This window comes from Cydia fagiglandana, chromosome 1 (assembly GCF_963556715.1).
Source record: "Cydia fagiglandana chromosome 1, ilCydFagi1.1, whole genome shotgun sequence".
In the NCBI taxonomy this organism is placed as follows: Eukaryota; Metazoa; Arthropoda; class Insecta; order Lepidoptera; family Tortricidae; genus Cydia; species Cydia fagiglandana.
Window position 1 is genome coordinate 1,138,736 of NC_085932.1, and position 25,480 is coordinate 1,164,215.

Below are 25,480 nucleotides of genomic sequence, written 5' to 3' on the forward strand. Positions count from 1 at the left end.
CGACGCCCGCCATAATACCGTAACTGAGATTTTGATTATATTAGGAATGGCTTTATAAGTAAATTGTAGAATGTAAAATGACATGCATTTAAAATTCTAAAGTTATTTTTCTTGCTGTAGGTATATTCTGAACTCTCGTTCTTTTGCAAAATATTATTAGTTTTTTTTTTTTATAACAGAAAATAAAAAAGTTAAACAATCTTGCTGATGCGTTTCATCATTCGTCATCATCATCATCATTTTGTATACATAAAACATGAATTTGTGAGTAATTTCAGAAATACGAGGACTAGTTAATAAACAATATTGAAGAAAGGCTACATGTACATAAATTTTCAAAGGGAGTGTTAATTTTCTTATATTACACTACAATTATATTACATTACAGTACAAAAATAATAAATAACACAAATTAATATTAAAACTGTAACAGATTATCTATTTCAAAATAGTTTTTATTGTGACTAGGAGTATTTTCCTACATAAAAATGTTTTTGAAGGGAATCTAATTAGGTGATTATTATAACATCTCCACGGGAGGGCGCTCCCAAAACTTCGGGAATGTCATTATGGAAACTTTCCGGTGCGGAGGTTGCCACGTGCCTCTCTGTTTTACGGGACAAATTGGACTTTATTTCGTCTTTTACGTTTCCAATATTTGTAACTACTATTTTGTCTTTTCGAAATAAAACATTTTTTTGACAGAAATAAATGTGACGATGTGTTAAAATAGCTATATTTTGTTTGTATTCTTGATGTAGAGTAATAAAATAATTTCAGACTTGTCTATTTTTATGGTATAAACATATTGATACAATTTCTTTTAACTATGGTTAATTTATTTCCATCATAAACTTAAAAATGTCACATAAACAGTAAAACCAAAACTTCAAATTTACATACCTACTATAAACCATTTTTTTTATTGTTATATTTGTTCTATTCTACACTTTTGATTTATTTACTTTATAAAAAAGTTAGTTCATGAATTTGGCTCTGTGTTGCTATTTAAGAATAATAATATACCTATAGATAAGGTACAGCGCCATGCACTAATAATAAAATTAACAATAGCCTAGTATTTAGTCCATCGACTCCATCCAATAGCCTGGTTCATTTTTGATTCCATCAACTCTCAATACTCGTAGTCCGTACACCCTGGTGGGTGCTGCTTCGTGCAGGTGCGTGCGTCCCATGACCCGAGCGAGGACAGCGTCCGCTCGGTGTATCCCTATGGTTTCGTCTAGACGATGCTAGAACTCGCATGCGAGTTCCATTACTTTGCGTTATTTGATCGTTCAGCTGAATTGATGTAACCTCAATGTCCGCAATGTAGGTAACTAAAATCGCATGCGAGTTCGCGCGCCGTCTAAAGGAGCCCTTAAATTTCATTAAAGTGTCGGACGGGTCTCTACGTATTGGCTTGGGCTCCGCGCACGCCTCCCAAATGTCCAGAACACCATTTGTTCCGTGATTAGAAACACTAACAAAAAATGACCTAATAAAGTTTTAATAAATATCCTGGAAGCGTTTAATCAAATTTTGAGTTACAACCCTTCCCCATAACGGTCGTAGTAAATTTATTAAGTGTCGTACAGATGTAGCGGATCACGCAGAGAATTGTTAATTCCGTTTAATTGCCGACGGCGGCTGTGATAAGATTTCACTCGTTTCAATTACTTCTTTACAACGTACTTTAGCGTTTTAAAGCTAGCGTGCAAACGCCTTAATAATAAAATAGATGACAAATTAATCTTTTCAGGCTGTTGTATAAAAGGCATTGCAGTGTGGCCCAAAATATCTTGACAAAAACTTTAAGGAATATTTTTCTTTAAATATCTGTTATAAAATGTTATTGAAAATTAAAACTACAATCATTTACATACTATTTATTTGGCTGGCACGATGCCCCAAAACCAGTCTTGTACAAACGCACGCCACTTTGCTAGGTCCAGAGCGGTATCCCGCCAGCTTTCGCCGACGCCGAGCTCACGGCTATCTGCCTCAACTCTATCCGCCCAACGACATTTAAGATCATTTAAATAAAGCAAGACGTATTATCTTCAAAATATTATCTAAAAGATTTCTTACTTCAGATTTTAGTCTAATTACGATTTAAAAAGAAACGCAGCAGCCACCTGGTTAGCCTCTTGACATGCGGCGAATGAATATGCACGAGCGAGGCGGTGAACTCGCTATGAATAAACTATCAGCTGCCTATTTCACTGCACTGCAACTGGTTCTAACCAGTTCTAACCAGGAGCACGATTTTAGAATAGAATAGAATAGAATAGAATATTTTTATTGACAAAAGAAAACGATTTTACAGACACATGGACACAGGTGGATCCCAAACTAGGCTATGCCTGTGACTTGGGCTCCTAGAATGCAATTGACATTAGAAATTTTTACAGAAAATATTACCGACATTTAAATAACTAAGAATTAGTATAAAAGGAAAAGTTAAAGTAATAAAGTAATAATATAATTTTGATTAGAAAAGTGTTAAGGTTCTGGTTTTGATATGACCTTTACGATCATCGTTGATATTTTCGTGCAACTCACTAGCGAGCGATATTCATGCAACTATCCTATGTTCTTTCCTGGGCCCACAACTATCTATAGGTATATAGATGTAAATTAATTTACCCCCTTATTCATAAACGTCTATTAAAGTTGACAAGCCGATAATAATCGTTTGTCCCTTTCCGACGTATTGGTATGATGGATATTGGTTTTAAACATGAGCAGGGATAGACAAGATAATATCAACTTGTACTCTTACTTTTTACTACCAAAAATTTTGAAGATTTTGTTTATTCACATACTTTACAACACAAAACCTTGCTAAAACTTAAATAATTAATGTGTTTTATCCCGCAATTCATGTTTCCACTGAACATCATGACAGCTTTACAAATAAATATTCACTCTTTTCAACACTTCTTTTAAAAGTGCTCTCCCAGTTAGGTCTTAGCTCCGATTTCGATATATTGACCCCAGCAGTGTTTTAACTCCGAACATACTTACGAGCCGAAGTAAAATATCGCTAGCAGCCTTCGGTGCTACAGCACTTCGCACTACCGAACCTCCAGATGACGATAAAAACTCCATACACTTAGGAACTCGTGATTTAGATTCACACGTTGCCCTTTTAAAAGCGATGTACAGTCGCATGCAGTAATATTTAACAAGTCTCTGTAATTTAATTTACGCCTCAGTATTTTAATACAGTTTTATTTATTTTCACTGCATATGTTTGTGTACATATACCTATGTAATGTATATGTCATTCAATTTTGTAACTTAAATTTGAACCACTTCCCGGTGTCTGATTCAGTTGAAATTTGAAGTACAAGTACATCCATAATTCCGTTGACAATGCAAAATAATATATTAACATGTCCTCTATCTGATTTATATCTGATGCTGCAGTCTGAAGGTACCCGAAGGATCGTCTCGATGGAAATACACAAACACATCGAGTTTAAGCGCATTAAAAAAATCTCAAGAAGTACTTGATAGGCACATGAGAAGAAGTATAGTCAGCAATATAAGTGTGTCACAATTTTTAGTGTTCCGTACAAAACTTTGTTCACGGAACACTTATGGGATCACTTCGATCTTGTTTTTATTGTAACTGATTGATGTTTTTGGATTCTATGCTATTGCTACCCGGAAGATCAGGAACAACCGGCGGGGCAATTTAACACGCTCAATTGGCCATTCTCATCGTGATATCCACTACTTATTTGACATAAATTTTTTTTAGTAATGTTTAATTATAGCTATCCATGCCGTAATCGGCAACGGCGACCCTAGCTAATAGTTACGAGCGTGAGCTCGAATGTGGCTTGCAAAGCCGAACTTACTTTTAAAAATTCTATCGCAGGTGGGGCAGTACAGTTGACCAGATATATTGTAGGTGTAATTATAAGAGGGTTTCGGCCGGGACTTTCGTATCTGACGTTTCGCGTCAAGATCAGTGAGACGAGCGTCTTCAAAGTTTTTTACACTCGTTTTGACACGGGAACGCCATTCTGGCCGCAGGGAAGCATACTCCTCCCATTTGTCAGGTGGTATACCGCAGGCAGTTAGGTGGCGCTTAAGCACGTCCTTGTAACGTAGGTGTTGCCCACCTTGGTTCCGTTTACCAGCTGATAGCTGGGAATAGAAGACGGCTTTCGGTAGTCTGCAATCACTCATACGCCAAACATGCCCACACCACCTTAGCTGACCCTTCATCAAGAGCGCCTCCATGCCAGGCATCTTACAACGACGAAGTACTTCAGTGTTGGGGACGCGATCTTGCCATCTTATACGCAGAATGGAACGCAGACAACGTAAGTGGAACGTGTCTAGCAAGCGAATGTCGCCTTTGTACAAACACCATGTTTCCGAAGCATATAAAAGAATCGGAAGAACCATGGCTTTGTACACCGACAACTTCGTGTGCAGCTTTAGATCATGCGATCCCCAGACACGATGCGTTAACCGACCGAAAGTGGACGCAGCTTTAGCAATCCTAGATGGGATCTCGGAGGCTAGTCTGTTATCCTTTCTGATCTGGCTCCCAAGATACTTGAAAGAGGGCACTTCGGTTAGGGGTTTCCCTTCTATAATTAGATTGGAAGTGTCCGCTTCGCAATTACGGGCTGGTTGTTTTAGCACTTGGGTCTTGGATATGCTTATTATTAAGCCAAATCTAAGGCATGACCTTTGCAGAGCATCCATGTAGGATTGAAGCGCCTCCATGCTATCGGCCATTAAGCAAACGTCGTCGGCATAGAGAATCTCGAGAACGGAGAGCTTCTTGACTTTCGTTTTAGACTTGAAACGAGTTAGGTCAAATACACTTTTGTCAGAACGAACACTTAGTTGTATTTGTCCAGAGCATCCAAGGAGTGAGTCTTCAAGCACTGTGGAGAAATATAACGCAAAAAGAGTTGGAGCCATCACACAACCCTGTTTGACTCCACTGGTGACTGGAAATTGTTCCGAAAACTCGTTTTCATGCCGAACTGTAGCCATCATATTTTCATGAAACTGTCTGACTAAGTTAACGAATTTTTCGGGACACCCAGTTTTTTGCAAGACAAGCCAGAGAGCTTCGCGCGGTACGCGGTCGAAAGCCTTTTCAAGGTCTACAAAGCACATATATAGGGGACGATTTTGTTCTAAGCTTTTCTCTTGGATTTGTTTCAGAACAAATATAGCATCAACAGTGCCCCTATAAGGTCGGAAACCGCACTGGCTCTCTGGCAAGAGCTGTTCTGCTAGGCAACCTAGGCGGGTGTTAAGGATGTGCGCTAAGATTTTGCCGGCAGTGGATAGAAGGGAAATGCCTCTATAAGAACCGCAGTCGGAGATCTGACCCTTACCCTTGTACAGTTTACAAATAGAAGCATCTCTCCAATCTTGAGGAACAGTTTCCGAATCCCAAATCTTCAGTATCAGTTCAAACAACCTGTTGTTAACGTTTGATCCGCTGTACTTATAGATCTCTGCGGGAAGGCTGTCTGATCCTGGTGTCTTATTATTTTTAAGTTTCCTCACTGCTGCAATATATTCGTCGTAGTCTGGAGGTAAAGCAAGGTTTTCCGATAAAGGCTGGTTCTTCAAGGTCCGTATGTAGGCTAAATCAACACTTTGAGTGACAGGGTTTAAGACGTCTTTAAAGTGCTCTGCCCAACGAGTAAGCACCTCATGCTTGTCTGTGAGACGTCTTTCCTTGTCATGCGAATAAATAGGTGCTATTTTCCTACATTTCGGTCCGAAAACTGCTTGAATACCTTGAAAGAACCTGCCCATTTGGTTTGTATCAGCAAGGTGTTGCAATTCATTAGCTTGCTCATTCCACCATCTATCTTTATGTTCGCGCACTTTCGCCTTTAAAAGTCGTTGAGCAGCCCTGACAGCCTGTGTATTGTTTGCTGTATTAGATGTAGTTTTGAGCGCAAGTCTATATTCTTCCACAAGACGCATGATTTCGGGGTCAGAGTTGTCGAACCAGTCTTTATGATTTTTGGACGGTTTACCAATGGTCTTGGAGGAGATTTCGTACAGTTTTGTGGCAAAAGCACGCCACTGTACGTCTACAGACTCTGGCTCAGATGACGACGGCTGACTGCCAAAGGCTGCATCAATGTCCTTTCCCAGTTGCCGGTCATGAACAAGTTTGTTGGTGTCGAGTCTAGTAGGAGTCTTGAGGCATGCTCTACGTGGCGCTTTTATAGTAATTTTTAGTTTTGACCGAATCAGGCGATGGTCGGTCCAGCCCTGGGCACCTCTCATAGCTCTCGTAATAAGAACATCTTTGATGTCCCTTTTTCGCACTATGACATAGTCTAAGAGATGCCAGTGCTTCGATCTTGGATGCATCCACGAGGTCTTGTATTTTTCGGGCAGCCGAAAGCAAGTGTTCGTAATACACAGGTCGAACTCTGCACACAGCGTCAAAAGGTCCAAGCCATTGGCATTACTCTTTCCGACACCGTGATGACCGAGGATACCTTTCCAAACCTCATACTCTGCGCCGACCCGAGCATTAAAATCTCCTAAAAGTACTATCTTGTCACTTAACGGTATTTTAGTGAGGACATGACGGAGATCTTGATAAAACCTACCCTTGTCTTCGTCGGAAGAGGGCAACGTAGGAGCATATACGCTGATAAGATGGAGGTGCTTCATCGATGGTAATTGAAGCCGAAGTGTCATCAAGCGATCACTAATACCCACTGGCAGTTCCTGTAATGATCTCGCTATATGGTTGCGTATGGCAAAGCCTACTCCACTCGCTGCCCTTTCGGAAGCAGGTCTACCGTTCCAGTAGTAAGTATAACCACCTAGTTGCTCACAAAGCACTCCACTGTCACTGAGATGAGTCTCGCTAATCGCCGCAATGTCAATACTATACCGGCCCAATTCTCTGGCGATGAGAGCGGTTTTTCGCTCAGGGCACAAGTTGGTGTCAGCGTCTAGGAGCGTTCGAACATTCCATGCCCCGATGCAGAGGTCTTTACAATTTAATATATGTTTCCTTTTTCGACCGCGTAAGTTCGATGTCCAGATGCCCGCGGTTTGGCACCTGGGTGGAAAGTGAGACGGACTATGTTTAGGCCACCTTTTCTAGGCCCTTCCCCTGATTGGGGAAAGCAGAGCGATCCTAAATAGGGCTGCTTTGCCGCCAGACGTGCTGCCGAACCTGTCCTCCCGCCTCTATCGAGTCCAAGGAGCGACCACTCTCGTCTGACCGCCTACGTGCAGAGTGCCAACTAAGGCCCGGATACATCGGAGTCCGGAACCCCACCGCTGACACTCCATCGCCGGAGGACTTTGGTCTCGATGTCCATTGAGAACTTTGCCAGGGTCATCTGCGCGTGACTAGATTATAGTGGGCAAATAGTTGCGCTCCTACAAGCCCACTCTCTCGTTCCCAGCCTCCTGGCGCCAGTGGACCGTGTAACCGATACGACTAGCAGAGACAGGGAATGCAGTGACTTGCCAACGCTCAAGTGAGCGTGTGTCTTCTGGCATATCACGTGAGATCCATTAGTCGCCTCTTACGACACCCATTGGAGGATATGGGGTGGTGACATTCTACGCCGGCACCACACGGCAATTAGGTATGTATGTTTAATTAGGTATGCTATCATACCAAACAACTTATGAAAGCAATATCAACTGTACCAAAAACCCATAAAGCATTCTTTCACGACGCGACAATCAAAATCCCCAGACACTATCATCATCACTTGCATTTACAACTGTGTTGACCTTGTAACAAGGTACTTTTTTGAGTGACTGTCATCTACGTATCAGAACCTCAAACATATCATCACTTGCATTTACAACCATGTCAAACTGGTAATAAGGTACTTTTTTGAGTGACAGCAATGTCGTTTAGTTTGTCGTAATAAGGGCGGGTCACGGAGCAGCCGTAAAAGCGCCGCAAACCGGATTCTTTACGGGCCCGGGTAATGACTGGATCGTAAAATATCACCAATTTAGTTCACACTTAGCCGCTAGATGCTATTGGCAAGGAATATGGACTAACGCTAAAAAGAGGGATTTATTATTTAGCGCGAAACAAGTGTAAACAATAAGGGATATATATATACGTACATATGTGCCCGTAAAAGCATTGGTAGCTTAGCGGTAATATCGAGGTACTTTCAATCGATGTTCGAATTATTGAATGCACAATATACACAATAAACTGACAATTTGATAATTGTCCAACAATTGTTCAAGAGAAGTACCTCTTGAGCAACCAGTATAATATGAGTAGGTATTTTAAGGGCTTAGTAGGTTGCAATCAGAGATAAGTAAATGCAGAATTATACATAAATTACTTGGTTATTTTTTACTAAAATATGCGTTCGTAGTGCTGTGAACACTGCCTTTCCAATATAACCTAAAGCCGATAAAATTTCACCGCTCTTGTACAAATAACAAAGTACCGTGCAGCTTACAAAGTACTTTATTAATGTACAACGTACACGTAAACTCCGCTTTAATCTAAAACGACGTAACCGCCATAGTAAACAAAGTAATATGTGATGTTTTGTGTGCGGCATGAAAGTTTGGAACTATTTAACCGAACTTGCACTAATCCAAATTGTGCCCGGCTTCGATGCCTTATTTACAAGGTGGAAGCAATCTGAACTAGCCAACAGTCCTCGGCAAATAACCGCACGAACCGCACAATATCGGGGACGGTGACCTGTATAGGTAAATACATTATGATTCTTCAAAAATGTCTGAAATCTCAGCGGGACATTTTGCCATGATGGCATTTGAGAATGATGGCAGATGAACCAAAATTTTAAGGGATTGGTGGCCGTTTTAATTAAAGAAGCGCCTCGTGCATCTTGCGCTCGTTGAGTGAACAACATTCGGGAGGTTGCGGGTCACTTCTAGACGAAGCTAGCCCAGGATCGGGATGAGTGGCGTACCGAAAGAGAGGCCTAATCAACAGTGGATGATAGGGGGCTAAAATGATGATGATGTGTCTGAAAACATCAGAGGGCATTCGCTTTGCTTCTTATTTTGTCGTTACCCTAGTGCAACTTCAAGAAAAAGGCAAGTCATTTATGTTTTTCATTCTTTCTATGACCCAAATGGATTATCTCCATAACTTTAACCACCCCTCGCCACTATTCACCAAGATGAGGTGCGAACAACATATTCTGAAACCATCCAACTCATCCAAATTATCCAGTGTAATTTGACCCGTGGATTCTTCGCAATGATTGGTATGTGGAGGTCGGATTTAAGCTGGTCACCTGTATTTTCTTTGTGGATGAGTCTTGTATGGCAGTCACGTTCTGCACGGACGCTACTGGGAGACGGAATGAGTTGTTTTTGTTATTACAATAACTTCCAGAAAATACTTATTTTACTGGAAAATATAATATGTTGCTTAAAACTTATTGTTGCCCAACGCTAAAATTTTTCGACTACAAAGAAATAAAAGGTCTTATTTAAACTAAACGATTCTTAATCTCTTACTCTTATTTACATTAAATTTCCTCGTTTCTCACAACGTATTCATCGAGTGATTTGTTCAAAATGAAATACACACTACTACTTTCTCTTTTTTTCCGGGTCGTTTCCAACCGTCACGTATGGAGATCCAAGGGGGAGGCCTATGTTCAGCAGTGGACGTCTTATGGCTGAGATCTGATGATGATGATGACTTTCTCTTAACAGGTGTGCTTGTATATCTTATTGTATTCCGGGTAGTTTTGAGAACTTTCTTATTTACTTTACAAACATAAACCAAGCTCCAATTACAGTTCTTTATGAGTGTTTTTATAACCATTGTATAAAATGAGTTTATCGTACTATTTCATAATATAATCACATAGTTTTAACGTAATATTATAGATAGTACAGTGAGGTGAGCATAACAAGGTTACTGCAAATTAAAAAGGCGTTTATGAGCCGTTAGTGGGAGGTGATCTGTTTCACCGTTTATGGTTTCAGTCACTTAAATTTACACCTTAAACTTACATGAATAAGGTTGAATTCAGCTTTCGTGTATGGCAGTGCGCGTTAGGTGCTCTATTTTAATATTTAACATAAGAAAATAAGGTAGTATTTGCAGTGTTGGTGTTTGAGTGGTCTAGTGAGGCTTCCGTAAAACTAGGAGATGATAATAAACTAGAATAAAATACCTAATGCCTGTTTTATCCTAAATCTGTGATGATGTGTCTGGCAGTGGCAGCTATATTAACAAGTTTTTTGTAGATGATTTGGCGATAAAATTAAACAGTAAGATGTAGTGGTCACAATCCGAAATCACTGACATCACACACCATCATCTGATAGCTTCATGTTATTTATCATTTGACTAGCAGTTTCTAATTCAAAACGGTCCCTATGGTTAAGAAGATCAGAATCACTTTCTTAAATACTAGGACCTAAGCCAAATTGCCAAGGTGGACCCCCTAGCTTTAGGATGCAATCAGAAAGTTGCTACGATGAATCCCATATAATGTAAGAGATATGCGATCATGTACCATAATCCCCGTAAAGTGCCTATGATTAAGTGCCGCACATAGCACCTTTGCGAATTATGGTACTAAAAGGCTTCGAACTCTTAAATTACAGGATTTGGCTTTGATAGGTCCATATAAGTCTCTGGCGTTAATATTGAATATGATTTGAATTCGTTCGTATAGGTAGTAAGTTTTCAAATCCTTCATTTTTGCTTTCCCGTAGTTGAGTAAAATTAGCTCGTGCGCGCGAAACATCATTACCGTTCTGCTTTTCGACTTAAGTTTTATTTTGTCGGTAACTAAGAAGCATAATAAAAGATATCCTGATATAATTATATAGGTGTCTCTACTATTTGTGTTACTTCAAAGAATTACGAAACCTCACCAGTCCTCCAGAAAACCTGAATCCGAGAAATACTCGAAGAATTCACAGCCTGTATCATAAATACAAAACAGAGCATTATAAAGAGAAACAGGACCGATATGCGGCATCAGCGAAACACGGAGAACCCTAGTGATGTACCGCAGAAACTTTGCTGACCCCGGGAATATTTATGTAGGTATATGAGGAAACATTGCACATAGCAACAAAATGCCAACAAATATAATTTGGTTTATAGAACTATGCCTTTGCGTATTTGTGATATCTTCAATTCGTAAACTTATGATTTTTGCAGAAGCACCCAGGATCCAGACATAGGCATAAAGCAGGACCTGCTTTATGCCTATGTCTGGATCCTGGGACCTGGTTCCCTTGCGCAAGCGTCCATAGGCTGCGGTATCTGCCATAAATCATGCTTTTATTACGCTGATTAGCCACTGTCGTGGAATAAATATATATTATATAAATCTATAATACCCTTCAAACATTTATATACTTACTTACTTACTGCCGTGGAGCAGCGACCCGAAGTGGATCTTGGCCTCTGACACTAAGGAACGCCATGCTTCTCTGTCTAGCGCTGTTTCTGTCAAACATTTCTATAATAATTTTATTTTCTTGGCTCATGATTGTTTGCTAGAAAATGCGTTGAGGTATTAAAATCATAATTTTTACATATTCAAAAAAATAGTTTATATAGCCAAATTTATTAATGTTCATGTAAGCTGAGAGCATTTATTTATCTTGTCATAATTGTAAAATAAAAGTAAATAATGAAATAAAACCATACTTGAAACGGATTATATCGCGTATATTGAATTCATACTACTTACATCCCCACATTTCGAACCCTTTACAGCGTTCATAATCAACCGATGACTGAAACTTTAAGCTGAATATTACGCGATATAATCCGTTTCAATAGTTTTATTTCATGAGTAACCATCACGGTAACAGAAGACAATATTCATCATCATCATCATCATCTCAGCCATAAGACGTCCACTGCTGAACATACGCCTCCCCTTTGGACCTCCATTCGTACCGGTTGGAAGCGTCCCGCATCCAGCGTCTTCCGGCGACCTAACAACAATAACACAATACAATACAAAGACAATATTAAAACTAAATATTTAATTCCCGCGCTAAGTACATCACTACAGCCCTAATCCGCACTCGGTACCGAAGGAACTGTGAATCAGCCCTAGCGACCCCTGTCCCCGCCGATGCGATTTCAATTTCGCCACTCCACATATTCGACTTTACATATGAATATGACACACGGTGAGGGAAATATGACGACTTATGTAGAGATTATTAATATTTTTTTATTTACTCTTACAATCACAGCAGAAAGGTCTCTTATCCTTACGCCTTCGAGCAACACCGGCTTCCGACACATAGGAAGGGAAGGGCCCAAGCGATATCTTACCGTACAAATCTTTCTGCCATATACTTGTATTATAGATAGAGTAGGCGTAGTTGCCTCATTAAAGGAATAAAATATTTAGGTGCATACATTTTGCCTCCTTTCTTACCTGCCATTTGGTTCTGTCCAATGCACGCGCCCGGCACTTTTCATAATTATGTACCTATCTAATATAGGTCGACCCGCCGCCGTCTCCTTTTACGTATTTTTTTATAAATGCTTACTAATAATTATTATTATAATTCTTGTAAATGATATTTAAAAATTCGTAATGTATGTATTTTTTTTTTCAATCATTCAAAAAAATGCTAAATCACACATTTGCCGCGAAACACAGGTTTTTTTCTATATTTTAGTGCCCCACTGCCAGCAGTATAACTTCACCTAAACGTGTTATATTCTAACCAACCGTGTGTCCACCTAACACAGTTTCGGTTTATCCTCATTCGTTTTCCATCACAAAGGACAATAATAAATGTGCCGGGCCCGCGGATTACTAGACCTTCGTGCCTATATTTCAAAGGTACAAATTATGGGTGAGTTTGAGAGATATATGATGGGCGGACGCATTCTTTCCTATAGAAAAGTATGATGCTATGTCAAATTTCACTTCTATATCTTGACCGACTACTACAAGCCGTTTTGGGTCTTGGTATCTTCAGGTATCTGTGTGTCCTTTGGTACGTTTGCCCTGGCCTTGTATGATGCTTCTTTTAAGCTAGTCCTATCTGAAAATTTTCATGCTTAAAAGGCGCTTGGAATTGTAGTTTCTTCTATATGGAATAGTTTATTCTAGCAGTTCAAAGAATTTTAATCATCTTTCTATATCACCACACCACAATCTTGCCCTTATATATTTCGGTTTTAATGATTTGGATAGGAAGAGCAATCACATACTGATAATGACAGAATATCATTCAATATGATATCCACGGATATCATTCTGATGTCAATCTACGTTCGAATTGGCCTGCCAGCCTCGGGCAATGGAAGCCTTAGTGACTTTTCATTATTCAAATCTATTTCAGTTTGCCATGGCTTCTTAAAATTAAATTAAATCATCATAATATTCGAATCACGCCTGCACATACAATTTCCCGAGAAAACTGCAAAGGTTATTGCACGTGTCCGCGTCACGTCACGTGTCCTGACATGACGCAAGGACGTCACGCGGTGACAACGTGACGTCCAGGTGTCATATCATTTCCCACCTTGTCGCAATGAAAGAAGGTGTAAAATTGTAAACGTGGAATTTAAATTTAACTGTTTGTAAAATTGAAATAAAAAGTTTGTTAAACTCTTTGCTATTTGGGTTACTGTGAAACCGTATATCCATTTGTTCTTTATTCTAACCTCCTAGAATCCCATTGAACTCTTATTACAGGTTGCTACTCGTACTTCATAAGTTCCTAAATGAAGTTGTACCAAGCTGTTTGGGTCAGGGTTTTGGTGAATTTAAAACTGTTTCGATCCGTGCCTAATTTAAAGCGAAGTGTAAACGTTCACGGACACCTGACGGGCGTTAATCAGTGCACCGCACTATCGGGGAACTGTCCGCCCTGCTTGCACTGTGACCACGACTGCCTAACGCATGTGACTAACCATCGATAGACCTTATGTAGTTACAATAAGGTTTATGAAACGTCAGAGAATTCTATGGACTAAGTTTGCTTAACCTGTCTGTTTATTTACTTGGTCTCAGGTTGATGCCATATGCTGTAGAGTAGAGCGTCGCATGTAGACATACACAGTTGAGGTATTTTATCAAAATTTAAATGATGAATATAAATCATCCCTACTAATATCTATTATAAATGGGAAAGTAATTATGTCTGCCTGTCTTATACTTCCTAACACTTAAGCCGATTAACTAATTTAGATAAATTTTGGTATGGACATAGTTTGAGGCCCGAGGACGGACATGGGATTGTTTTTATCAATGATCATCGATTCATCATCCCACGCAGACGAGGTCGCGGGCACAAGCTATTATATTATAAATGCAACAGCATTTCGCGAGTGAACTTCATTAATAAATTAAAAATATGAAATATAATAATAATATGACGCTGTACGTAGCGTTCGGCGTTAACCAGAGATCAAAGATTTAAGAGACTAAGTTTAGCTATTTTCTTGCCTAGATAATTTTGAAGATAGTTGACCTACATAATATATTAGGTACAAAAATCTATACAATACGTAATATAAAAATCTATAGAGTTAGACCAAGAAAAGTCTGCAACTATTTTGATAACACACGCCGTGCAAGTGTTATTTTAAACGTCGAATTTCTATGAAATTATGACGTCTAAATAACACTTTCCCTGCGTGTGCTACCAAAATCGTTGCAGACTTCTCTTGGTCTAACTCTACATGCGTTTTAGTTATTTATAAAAATAAATATGAACTATTTATTTCAATTTCAATCTTTACCAGCATGAAAACTTGATTAAGAAAAATATAGCAACCTCAATTCTACTACCGCATAACTCCTCCTAAAAAAGTGAAAACCTCCCAAATCAATTACAGCTCCAACTTACGAAGCATTTACCGGTTTAACTGGTAAAAATAACCGGTTTCTGCCCGTCACGGCCGGCCGCGGCGTGACAGCCCAATCGCCCGCAACATTAATCAGAACCGGGCGAAACTATGAGTGGCGAGGGGTTATGTTTTGGGCGTGCAACGGGTTAAATAAGCAGTCTCCGCACTTGTATTGTTAAGAGTTTATTGTAAAGGTGGACTTAAGAAAAAATATGTAAGTTCTAACATTTTGATAAAAAAAACGTAAGTGTATTCTGAAAGTGCATGTGATCACATTTATTTAAGTAATTTGCCAGTGTTTTTTTTAAACTAAACGAAGCCAAAAAACGTCGGAATTTTTATCCAGATTTTTATAATTGCGACCTGATCATTTTAATCGTTACTATGATATATTGGTGAGTTTGGTGACTAAAGACAAATAAACCGACTTACAAAAAAAAGTGATTTATGTAATACATTTTCTAAGTCATCATAATTTATTTGCCTTCATAGATAGCCGGCGTATCACAATAAAATAGATTTATTAAAAATAAAGACAACTAAACAATCAATTCAATTTTAATCGTCTCTCAATAAAGTTATCCGAAAAATTCCGATTTTCACAACAGAATGCAAATGCTGTGCAATCAGTTTTATTTAAGGTTAGGTTAGGTCAGTATTTTTTACTGATCGTTTAAATAGTACCTAAAATAATTAATTAAGAATTGTTTGCACACGTTCCCTGTATTCGTAGATAGTCCCATCGCAGACACTGTTAACTGTACATCGGTGGACCTTATGTCTTTTGTAATAAGGTCCACCGATGTACAGTTAGCAGTGTTGCTGTTTGTACGGCGGAATATCGCAATTTCATCCGCGCGCCGCGCGGAATTCTGGCGCTCTGCGGCCTGCGGTTACACCGTCACCTCGGCTCCCGTCAGCTCTGTCCACAGATCATGTGACTAGACGGGAAATGTATGTCTTCCATCTTCTATGTAACGTCTGCCAAAGTCGCAAATTCATTATTACCTTTAAATAGAGTTATACTCTAACTTCAGGATAAGGCAAAGGGAAAAATAGTTCTTTACATACAATGCAATATATTAAGTATACTTAGGATGTTGTTCAATAAGAAACATTTCTCAATTAAGCCGTCGTATGCCGGAGCGCGGATCCGCGTACAAGGAAAATATTAGAAAAAAATAATCACGGCGTACGTTAAAGGTCCCAAACCTTGTTCTAAATTTTAAAAAAATATGAAGAAAATATTCCCACCCAATTTATCCATCAACCATTTTTGTGACTGACCACTCATTTGTAAAAAAAATATCTATATTATAATTGTACTTCACAATAAATAAACAAAGTTTCTGTATAATATACACAAAGAAGTATGTTTAGGCCAACCACGCTCGTTAATAGGCGTCTTTTCTGTCACTGTCTACGATTTGCTTTTGTATTCGTTCACCGTGCCGTCACAACTTCACTGATAATAGGTTTAGAATCTCTATTACTGTGATCTAGTGTCTAATGTTACCGGGAATTAAGTATAGGAGGTTTGTGACTTTAGGTGACACTTGCGGTTTTCATAGTCGCTCAATAATGCGCAGTCTGCAGACGGTGGTCTGTGTCTCCGTCACCTCCCGTCATTCCTGTCACCTCTGGAGGTGTCAATTTTGCGGCTCACGCGGCACGTTTACACGTGGTGACTTTAGATTGTGTTTGCAGCCAACTTGTATAATATATGTTACCTGTAGGTCTCGGTTGTCTTGGCTTGACCTTTGCTTCTTGAAATATCTCTTTAGGTTTGATATAGAAGCTCATAGAGCTTAGAAAAGGTACAAGTCTTTAGTTTTATTTGTCTTGTTCGTTATTAGGGTTCCGTTACCAAGAGTAGTTTAAGTTTGTATAGTAATGTCCTATAATATTTATTTATTTTAAAAATTTCTCAGGGCTAAAGATTTTTGAAAAAGTTGTGTTGATTGGGTGAATACTTTTGAAAATAAATGTATTAAAAATACACCAAAAAACGTGTCCCCCGCCCCATTTAACTTTTGAATCAGTCATGCAAAAGTCTGTAGTTGGTATGTCTCTTAATAAGTCTTTATACCAAAAAAAAACCATTTGTAAAGAAAATACCTATCTAAGGACAATAACCGTACAAGACGTATAAAGAGTGACGAAAATAGAATAATACGAAATAAGAAATAGGTATAAAACTAAAAACGAATGAAACAAGCGATGCTTATACCGCCGGGTCCCTTCAACCCGCAAGAGACGTTACAAGTTCAGCGGACACGTGAAACGGCACGCGGCGCGACACGAGACCCGGGCACGTGTCCGGACCGTGTCCGAACCGTTTCGTAACAGGAAGACGAAGTCAACGAAACGATCTTACGAAGTTGCGGACTTTAAAAACCATTTGATTTTATTTACAGTTATTTTTAAGAGGAATTACTAAGCACTTTAGATTTGTGATTTTTTATGTTATTTCTACTCGAGCTCTTTCGATATGTACTAATAGGAGAATAAAGTATTCAACTTTAAATAATAAATATGTAAATTGGGGCATAAGGACCCTTCTCTGATTGAAAACCAAATATGGCCCTTATATTTAGCAACAGTTTTTTTTTACAAAGTAAACAAAAACAACGGTATTTTTGGTTATAAAAATAATATAACAGTCCAGTTTAAAACCTTACTACGAAGTTCATTAAATAAAACGCGATGCATTCTTTTTTGCTAAGCCTTACCTGCGCCTCGGACCTCCTCAGACAATGCAATTTAATTGAAATCCTCTCCTTTAAGTAACAATCTTATGAAAAAAGCAACTTAGCTTCACTTAAACAATGAACTCCGAGGCATGTCCACTTTATAAGGCCCGGTAATGTTATTAAAGATTTCTGTTTGGGCCCGGGCGTACCGGCCAGGGATGGGCAGAATGTTGGACTTTACGAATAACGAATAAAAACATTTTTTCGTGAATAATGAATAATGTTTTTATTCAATGATACGTGAACGATGGTAGAAGATAAGATAAAGATAGTTCATTATTCAATTAGGCATATTGAGCGCTTATGAATTAACCTTTTTATTTTCATTATTTATTTATTCATCTACTATTATACTTATTTTACGAACATTGCGATATTTTTGAACAGTTGCGAGAACAAAAAAGCCAAAGTACTTATTAAAAAATAAACATTAAAAACAATATCAGTTTTAAAAATATAATTGGTTAATTTAGTCCCACGCATGGTATAATAATATACTCCGCCTGGTACTCTCTTCCCGTCTTTTCTAGGTCACCTGACTGACACAAGCCTACGTCATCATGCGACAGCGCTATATGATAATATGCGATAGCGCTATATATAGCGGCCATGTTATTGTGACGTAGCCTTGTGTCACTCTGGGAAGAGAAGACCATGTTTTATTAGACTATGGTCCCACATCATTTAGAAACAAAAAATATTCAAATCATAATTCAAACAAATACCCTTTCAATACATTTTCCAAAATGCGTATGGTACCGAATCGAATTATTTAGAAAATAATAATTATTAAGTCCAATTTGGCCATCTCTACTACCCGCCGGTTACCCGGCTATCTCCGCGGCCTCCTCGTTACATGAAACATTTGCCCGGGGGCAGGGAAGTGTTTAACTATGTGGAAAAAAGAATTTCTATGCTCTGTGCCCCCGAGATATGAAATACGAATTTAATTAAGGTTATATTGCGACTCGGCAAATTGGACGATAAAATTAGTGGGGTTTGGAGGTTGGTAGAGATACGTATCATGCTTTTGCGGTTAGTTTTTTGGAAGGAAAATAACCTTTATATATTAAGTCTTATAATAAATGTTAGTAGCCAATGAAAATTTTACAGGATATTTGTACTCTCTCCTCCATACAAACTTAGTCGCTATATTCCTCCCTCGATATTGATATTATGAAGAATATTTTTACACTTACAATTTATTGTATATTATTCATATCTAATCCTGGCTGTATCTCACCTCAAATTATAGCGATATTTTAACAGACTCTCATTGGTAACACTTAAAATGCCTCAAAAAACTTTAACGGCCACTTACGACGTCTAAAAGACATTAAACTCAAACAATACGCGCTTGTCGTTATCCACACAACCTTTGTCCCGTTAACACGTCATCACTGGCAGAAATGTCCCAAAACATCTTGCAAACGGAGACAGTGAATAATAGAGACTGCTCATTTGTATATAAAGTCTAGTGATCATTGTTTTTGTTGATGGCGTTACATTAGCGAGCTATCCCAAGCGATTACAATCCCAATGATTTTCAATTAGTGCGCTCACTAAATGGTGTTTCGGTGTCCAAACGCCAATCAAAACATATAGTTAAGTCTAACTAAACTCGGCTACTTACGTGAATATGCACCTATGTTCGATTGAACAACTGTTCTTACGACACAGATCTTGGAAATGCAATAAATGTTTATTTTACAAATTTGAACATTTCTTCTTCACAAGTTCTAACTTGATTTTACTTAATAGTCATTCCGTATGAACCGTTTATTTACCTCGTTGAAACCAACAAATAACTTCCTAACATGAAACTGAGGCCTCGCAGACTTTTCCCCATCTCTAGCAACGATGTGCCGTTCACAGATAGACAGTCTTTTCACACACTTGTCTCCGTTTAAAGCATTTGTTAGAAGTGATCACCACTATTGTCTCGGTGTCGTCCCCAGCGTTATTACGCCAGTAATCCTTCCACGGGGATCGGATCATTACAGCTATTACCACGTTGAGGACACGATAAATCGCTTCCTCTAAGGACTCACTTTAGACTGAGCTCATATTAACAGCGCTACAGCCACGTAACATGTTGAAAATCCTAAGATAAGATCAGAATCCTAATTAGAAAAGATAAGATCATTTATTTCATGAATTAGACAATTATATAAGTTTGTATTGATATCAAAAATTTACAAATTTTTATCATGATAGTCAAAATGATATTCGCAATAATTATGTTATGTTATATATGTGTTGTGGAATGAATTGTCGCCTGCGGTATTACCGTGCCGATACGACCTTCAAACCTTCAAGAAAAGAGCGTACTCCCATCTTAAAGGCCGGCAACGCGTTTGCAACCTGGTATCCATGGGCGGCGGTAATCGCTTACCATCAGGCGATCCGTCTGCTCGTTTGCCTCCCAATTTAGGGATTGCAATCCGGTCCGGCGGATCCGGTAATCCGGCCGGATCCGGCACATTTTTCATGATACCGGATCCGGCAAAATTCACCGGATCCGGTCCCGGATCCGGTAAAGTGAAATAAAGCGCTAAAATATAAAATAACAGCTTAAAACACTGCTAAAATTTAAAAGTTCTCGCCAGTATTCGAATTTTCTCGCTCGCAAACAGCAACACAACAACTTGTTTGTTAGTTGACGCCAGTCTTCTAGCCGACGAAATATGTGTCGTGAGATTTCCGTGCACCGTAAGTACTGGATTGGTTTATATTCAATTTATTGTGTTGTTACATTGTAATTTAATGTACATGTTCTTTCGTTTTATTTTGTACAAACCATTTTAGCCCACTTATAATAGTTAAGTGTTACCTGCATTTAAAATATAATGAATAAATATTTATAAAATTAAATAGAGAAATATATGTTGACTTTTGACGACCGGTCTGACCTAGCCAGTGGGTAGTGATCCTGCCTGTGGAGCCGCGATCCTGGGTTTTCGAATCCCGGTAAGAACAATTATTTGTGTGATGAGCACAGATATTTGTTCCTGAGTCATGGTTGCTTTCTATGTATTTAATTTTAAGTATTTGTATATTATATATCGTTGTCTGAGTACCAACAACACAAGCTTTCTTGAGCTTACCGTGGGGCTTAGTCAATTTGTGTAAAAATGTCCTATAATATTTATTTATTATTATTATTTATATGTTATTTTGTCTTTATTTATTTTACGTCTTAAGTTAGGTTTTTTTATAATATGAATATAAAAGTAAAATATAAAAACACTTACAAAACAATAAAAAAAACACATTATAAAAAACCTAACCTAGGGTGCCGCCAGCAGCGGGGCAGGGCCCAAGCTGCCGGTGGTCAGGGCTGCAGAGTGAGGAACCGACGTACTATACGCGCCGTGTCCAAAATTTTGTTATTATTATGCTACTAAATGTACTTGTATAGGTATACACGTTTATTGATTTTGTTTGCTAAAACTAAAATGGTTGAATTGAGAGCACCTTTTTGTTCGAAATGTGGGTTGGGCTATAGATATTTTAAGAGAAAAAGAAGATTTTATTTGTGGTTAAGTAATGAAAACGTTGATTTTTGAAACTTAAAACAGCCATCATCGAATTAAACTGTTGTGAGACATACTAACATTGAATAATTTACGGTTTAGACTCACTTGTTTTTAGTCACTCGCGCGACATGTTTCGGAGAGCCTATGTCTCCTGTTAAGACACCCGTTTTATTAATCCATTAAAAAATATCCTTAACTTTGCATATAACGCTAAAAACATGATAAAATACGTGACTTGATGAATTTTTATCCGCAATACCAATCCGGCCGGATCCGGCCGGATCCGCCGGATTGAGGCCAAAATCCGGCCGGATCCGGCCGGATTCAAAACCAGTCCGGATTGCAATCCCTACCTCCCATATAATAAAAAAAAAAATATCTCGAACAACGATGTGTTGTTCACAGATTGACAGTCTTTTTACAAACATGTCTCAGTTCACAACATTTGTTTGAAGATTTCACCACTTGTCTCGGTATCGTCCTTAGCGTTATTACGTCAGCCGCCTCTAGATCAGGGCTATAACTGCGAAAATCGAAGTTCGCAAATTGCGGGGATTTTTCTCTGTCACTCTAATTACGCCTTCGTTGGAGTAAAAGAGAAAGATCCCCGCAATTTGCGAATTTCGGTTTTCGCGGTAGCCGCTTTGGAATGACATCCGCCGTGCCACAGCACAGTAGCTTAGTGTGGTAGGGCACACTAAGCACCACTTGCACCATCCCACTAACCCGGGGTTAAGCGGTTAAACCGTTAACCCAGTGTCAAATTGCATTGGTAACCATGGTAACTCCAGGTATAACTAGTTAACCCCGGGTTAGTGAATGGTGGAAGTGGCCCTTAGCACAAAACAGATAGGGACAGAAGTCAATCACATGTATGTACTTTACTTTTCATACCTACGCTCGGCGGTCGCTCTAGGGTTGCGAACTATGGCTTATGCACAAAAATTATCGTGGTAGTGGCACTCGTATCTATCGTATCGTATCTCGAATCTAGTTGTTTGATTTATTGTTGAGGATAAAACGGGAAGAATGGAAATATAAATTAATAATAACATTAATAACTCAAATAGGTATTTTAATTTTAATGTCATTGTTATATTACAAATTTGTCACAGAAAATATCTTGCGATGATTTCGAGATTGGCGAAATGCACGATTATTATATTTTAAATTATAATAAATTCGCGTTCTCATGTACAATGTAATAAAATCGCATTTGCATTCTCTCTGAAACCACTGGTAGCTTAAAAAACGACAATTCACCGATTAATATTGAATTTAAACAACCGTCCACTGTACAGTTATAGGTAATAACTTTATTTTTTGTTTCTCCATTATTGCACAAAAAAGTTCACAGACGCGTGTCTCAAGCGGATGGCAGTCTCGCTCGCACTGGTCCCAACCGGTCCGAGATATCGTGTCCGTGAGCAGTGTCTATGTGTGCGTTGCTCGAGCGCGGTTTGTATGTAGGTTGATTTCTGTACCTCTCTGTTTTGTGCCCTTAGTGTGGTAGGGAACACTAAGCGAGTTGATATATTACGCACGGTGCCCATACCTCTCTTTTGGACGTATTTAGTTTAAGGATTCACCCCCGGGTCCACATTTACATTGAGTCCTTGACTCGCTGGTGTTTAAGTGGTTACAATAGCACGCCAGTTCATAACGGTGATGAGGTGCTGCGTAGATTACGCCTGGCAAAGTTAAGCAACGATGTAATTTGTGGGAGATAATTTTGTGTTAATGAAGTACTTTCGGTCTGATATACGGTGGCCGTTTCATTTGTTTTTTTATTTATTTATGTACGAGTATATAGCTATATGTAGGTATACGGCTGTATACAGAGTGGCACATAAATACGTTAAAAAAAACAATCAATGAACTAAAAAAATATATAGGTATTTTATTTTAACCTTTCATAATACATAATATGTGTGTGGTAGTAAAAAATCGTAGGCTCAAATCTCGGTGCTTTTTAGAGCACAGAAAATAATTCGAAAAAAAATACAGAAAGATAACTAAAAAATCGATCAGGCTCGTTATACACAAATTTAAGCAAAAATTACTAATAACTACTTAGTTATCGACAGATTTCATCCCCATTAAAAGAACCAACAGCCTCCGTATAAAAAGCCCAAGAGTCTGCGCCTACTTCCACTGAAAGCCCCCATTGTTCTGAGCTTTTTCTATAAAACACCTAATTATACCGTCTAGTATTAAACCGGAGCACAGACTTTGCTTGGATTTTGACCTAACTCGTTGTTTTGTTTTTATTTGACAACGGTAAAGCAATGACTACGGTAAATAGATTTATAATGTGAACGTAAAAGTAGATTAATGTATTTAATTATAACTCGTGCTCGGTTACAAGTACCTACTTTAGGTAAAAAGATTTATACAACGTGTATTTTTTTATACAGCCACATAATTCATAGTCAACGGGCAGTTAATTTAGACCTTGTTGAATTAAGTTACATTTGTTTTATATTTATACGTATAATTTAAGTCTTTTATTTTGCCTAACAATATAATTCTGCACGCTTTGTGTTTATTCAAAACGGCAAACTTACTGACGCGACTTGACTACTGTCACAAATGATGATTACGAAATAGGTATGAGTAGGTACATTGCCGCTCAATAAAAAATCATAATTTGTCTACGTTGTTTTAATTGACGTTAAATTAAAAATTTCTTCCAAAACCATTTCATAGCACAAAAAATACATGCTGTATACTTACAATCAGTAATTAATTCTTAGTTACAGATTCTTAGCTCATACTACTTTCTAACTTTTAAACTTAAATTATGATTAAATTACTTTGACACAATACTTCGGGAGCCAACCCGGTCGTTTCTTAATTATCCTAATGGACAATATCGGGATTCACCATTAAAACTGATACTTTGACCCAAATTATGTAATTATCTAAATTGGCTGAAAAACCTGTATATTTCTCTATTGAGCTCCACCTGTGCTATTATTTTTTATTATAATAGCCTTTTTAAATAGTGTTCATAAAGTATAATTATGTCTATGGCGATCCAGCTATCATTAGTTTTTAAATATGGGTCATATGAATAAATATTTATTTGATAGCCTGAAATATGTACGTAAAATATGGAAAAACGTTAATACCGTCCATTATAGCATACACGCTAGATATACTCGTGTGTAAATGTGTCAATATATTTTCAAAGGCATACCGACCTATATAATATATTTCCTCTACTTTCAGCAAAGCCAAAAGGAAAGGCATAAGTAATACCTTTAGTATATGACGTATACAGGTTGTTACTGACCATCGGGCTTTAAATCCAGGGCTCGATTCTACTCGCTAAACTGAGCTACTTTTATTATGGCACCAACCCCGAAATCCCGATTTTTTTTTTTTACTTTTTCATACATTTTGGCTGATCAGATGTCGACGTTTTCTATGAAAAAGCCAAAAAAAAATCCCCGGTTTTAGGGTTGGTCCCATAGTAAAAGTAGCTCATTTTAGCGAGTAAAATTAAGCCCTATAATTAAAGCCCCATGGTATATACATAACTCGTTGTTTTGTTTTTATTTGACAACGGTAAAGCAATGACTACGGTAAATAGATTTATAATGTGAACGTAAAAGTAGATTAATGTATTTAATTATAACTCGTGCTCGGTTACAAGTACCTACTTTAGGTAAAAAGATTTATACAACGTGTATTTTTTTATACAGCCACATAATTCATAGTCAACGGGCAGTTAATTTAGACCTTGTTGAATTAAGTTACATTTGTTTTATATTTATACGTATAATTTAAGTCTTTTATTTTGCCTAACAATATAATTCTGCACGCTTTGTGTTTATTCAAAACGGCAAACTTACTGACGCGACTTGACTACTGTCACAAATGATGATTACGAAATAGGTATGAGTAGGTACATTGCCGCTCAATAAAAAATCATAATTTGTCTACGTTGTTTTAATTGACGTTAAATTAAAAATTTCTTCCAAAACCATTTCATAGCACAAAAAATACATGCTGTATACTTACAATCAGTAATTAATTCTTAGTTACAGATTCTTAGCTCATACTACTTTCTAACTTTTAAACTTAAATTATGATTAAATTACTTTGACACAATACTTCGGGAGCCAACCCGGTCGTTTCTTAATTATCCTAATGGACAATATCGGGATTCACCATTAAAACTGATACTTTGACCCAAATTATGTAATTATCTAAATTGTCTGAAAAACCTGTATATTTCTCTATTGAGCTCCACCTGTGCTATTATTTTTTATTATAATAGCCTTTTTAAATAGTGTTCATAAAGTATAATTATGTCTATGGCG

The 25,480-nt window shown here is 38.0% G+C and overlaps 1 protein-coding gene across 7 annotated transcripts in view; it reads left to right on the forward strand.

The window, feature by feature from the left end:
- Positions 1-25,480, forward strand: part of LOC134670168 (CUGBP Elav-like family member 4) — a 797,956-nt gene that overhangs the window by 610,387 nt on the left and 162,089 nt on the right. The gene's annotated exons all lie outside the window — the stretch shown is intronic.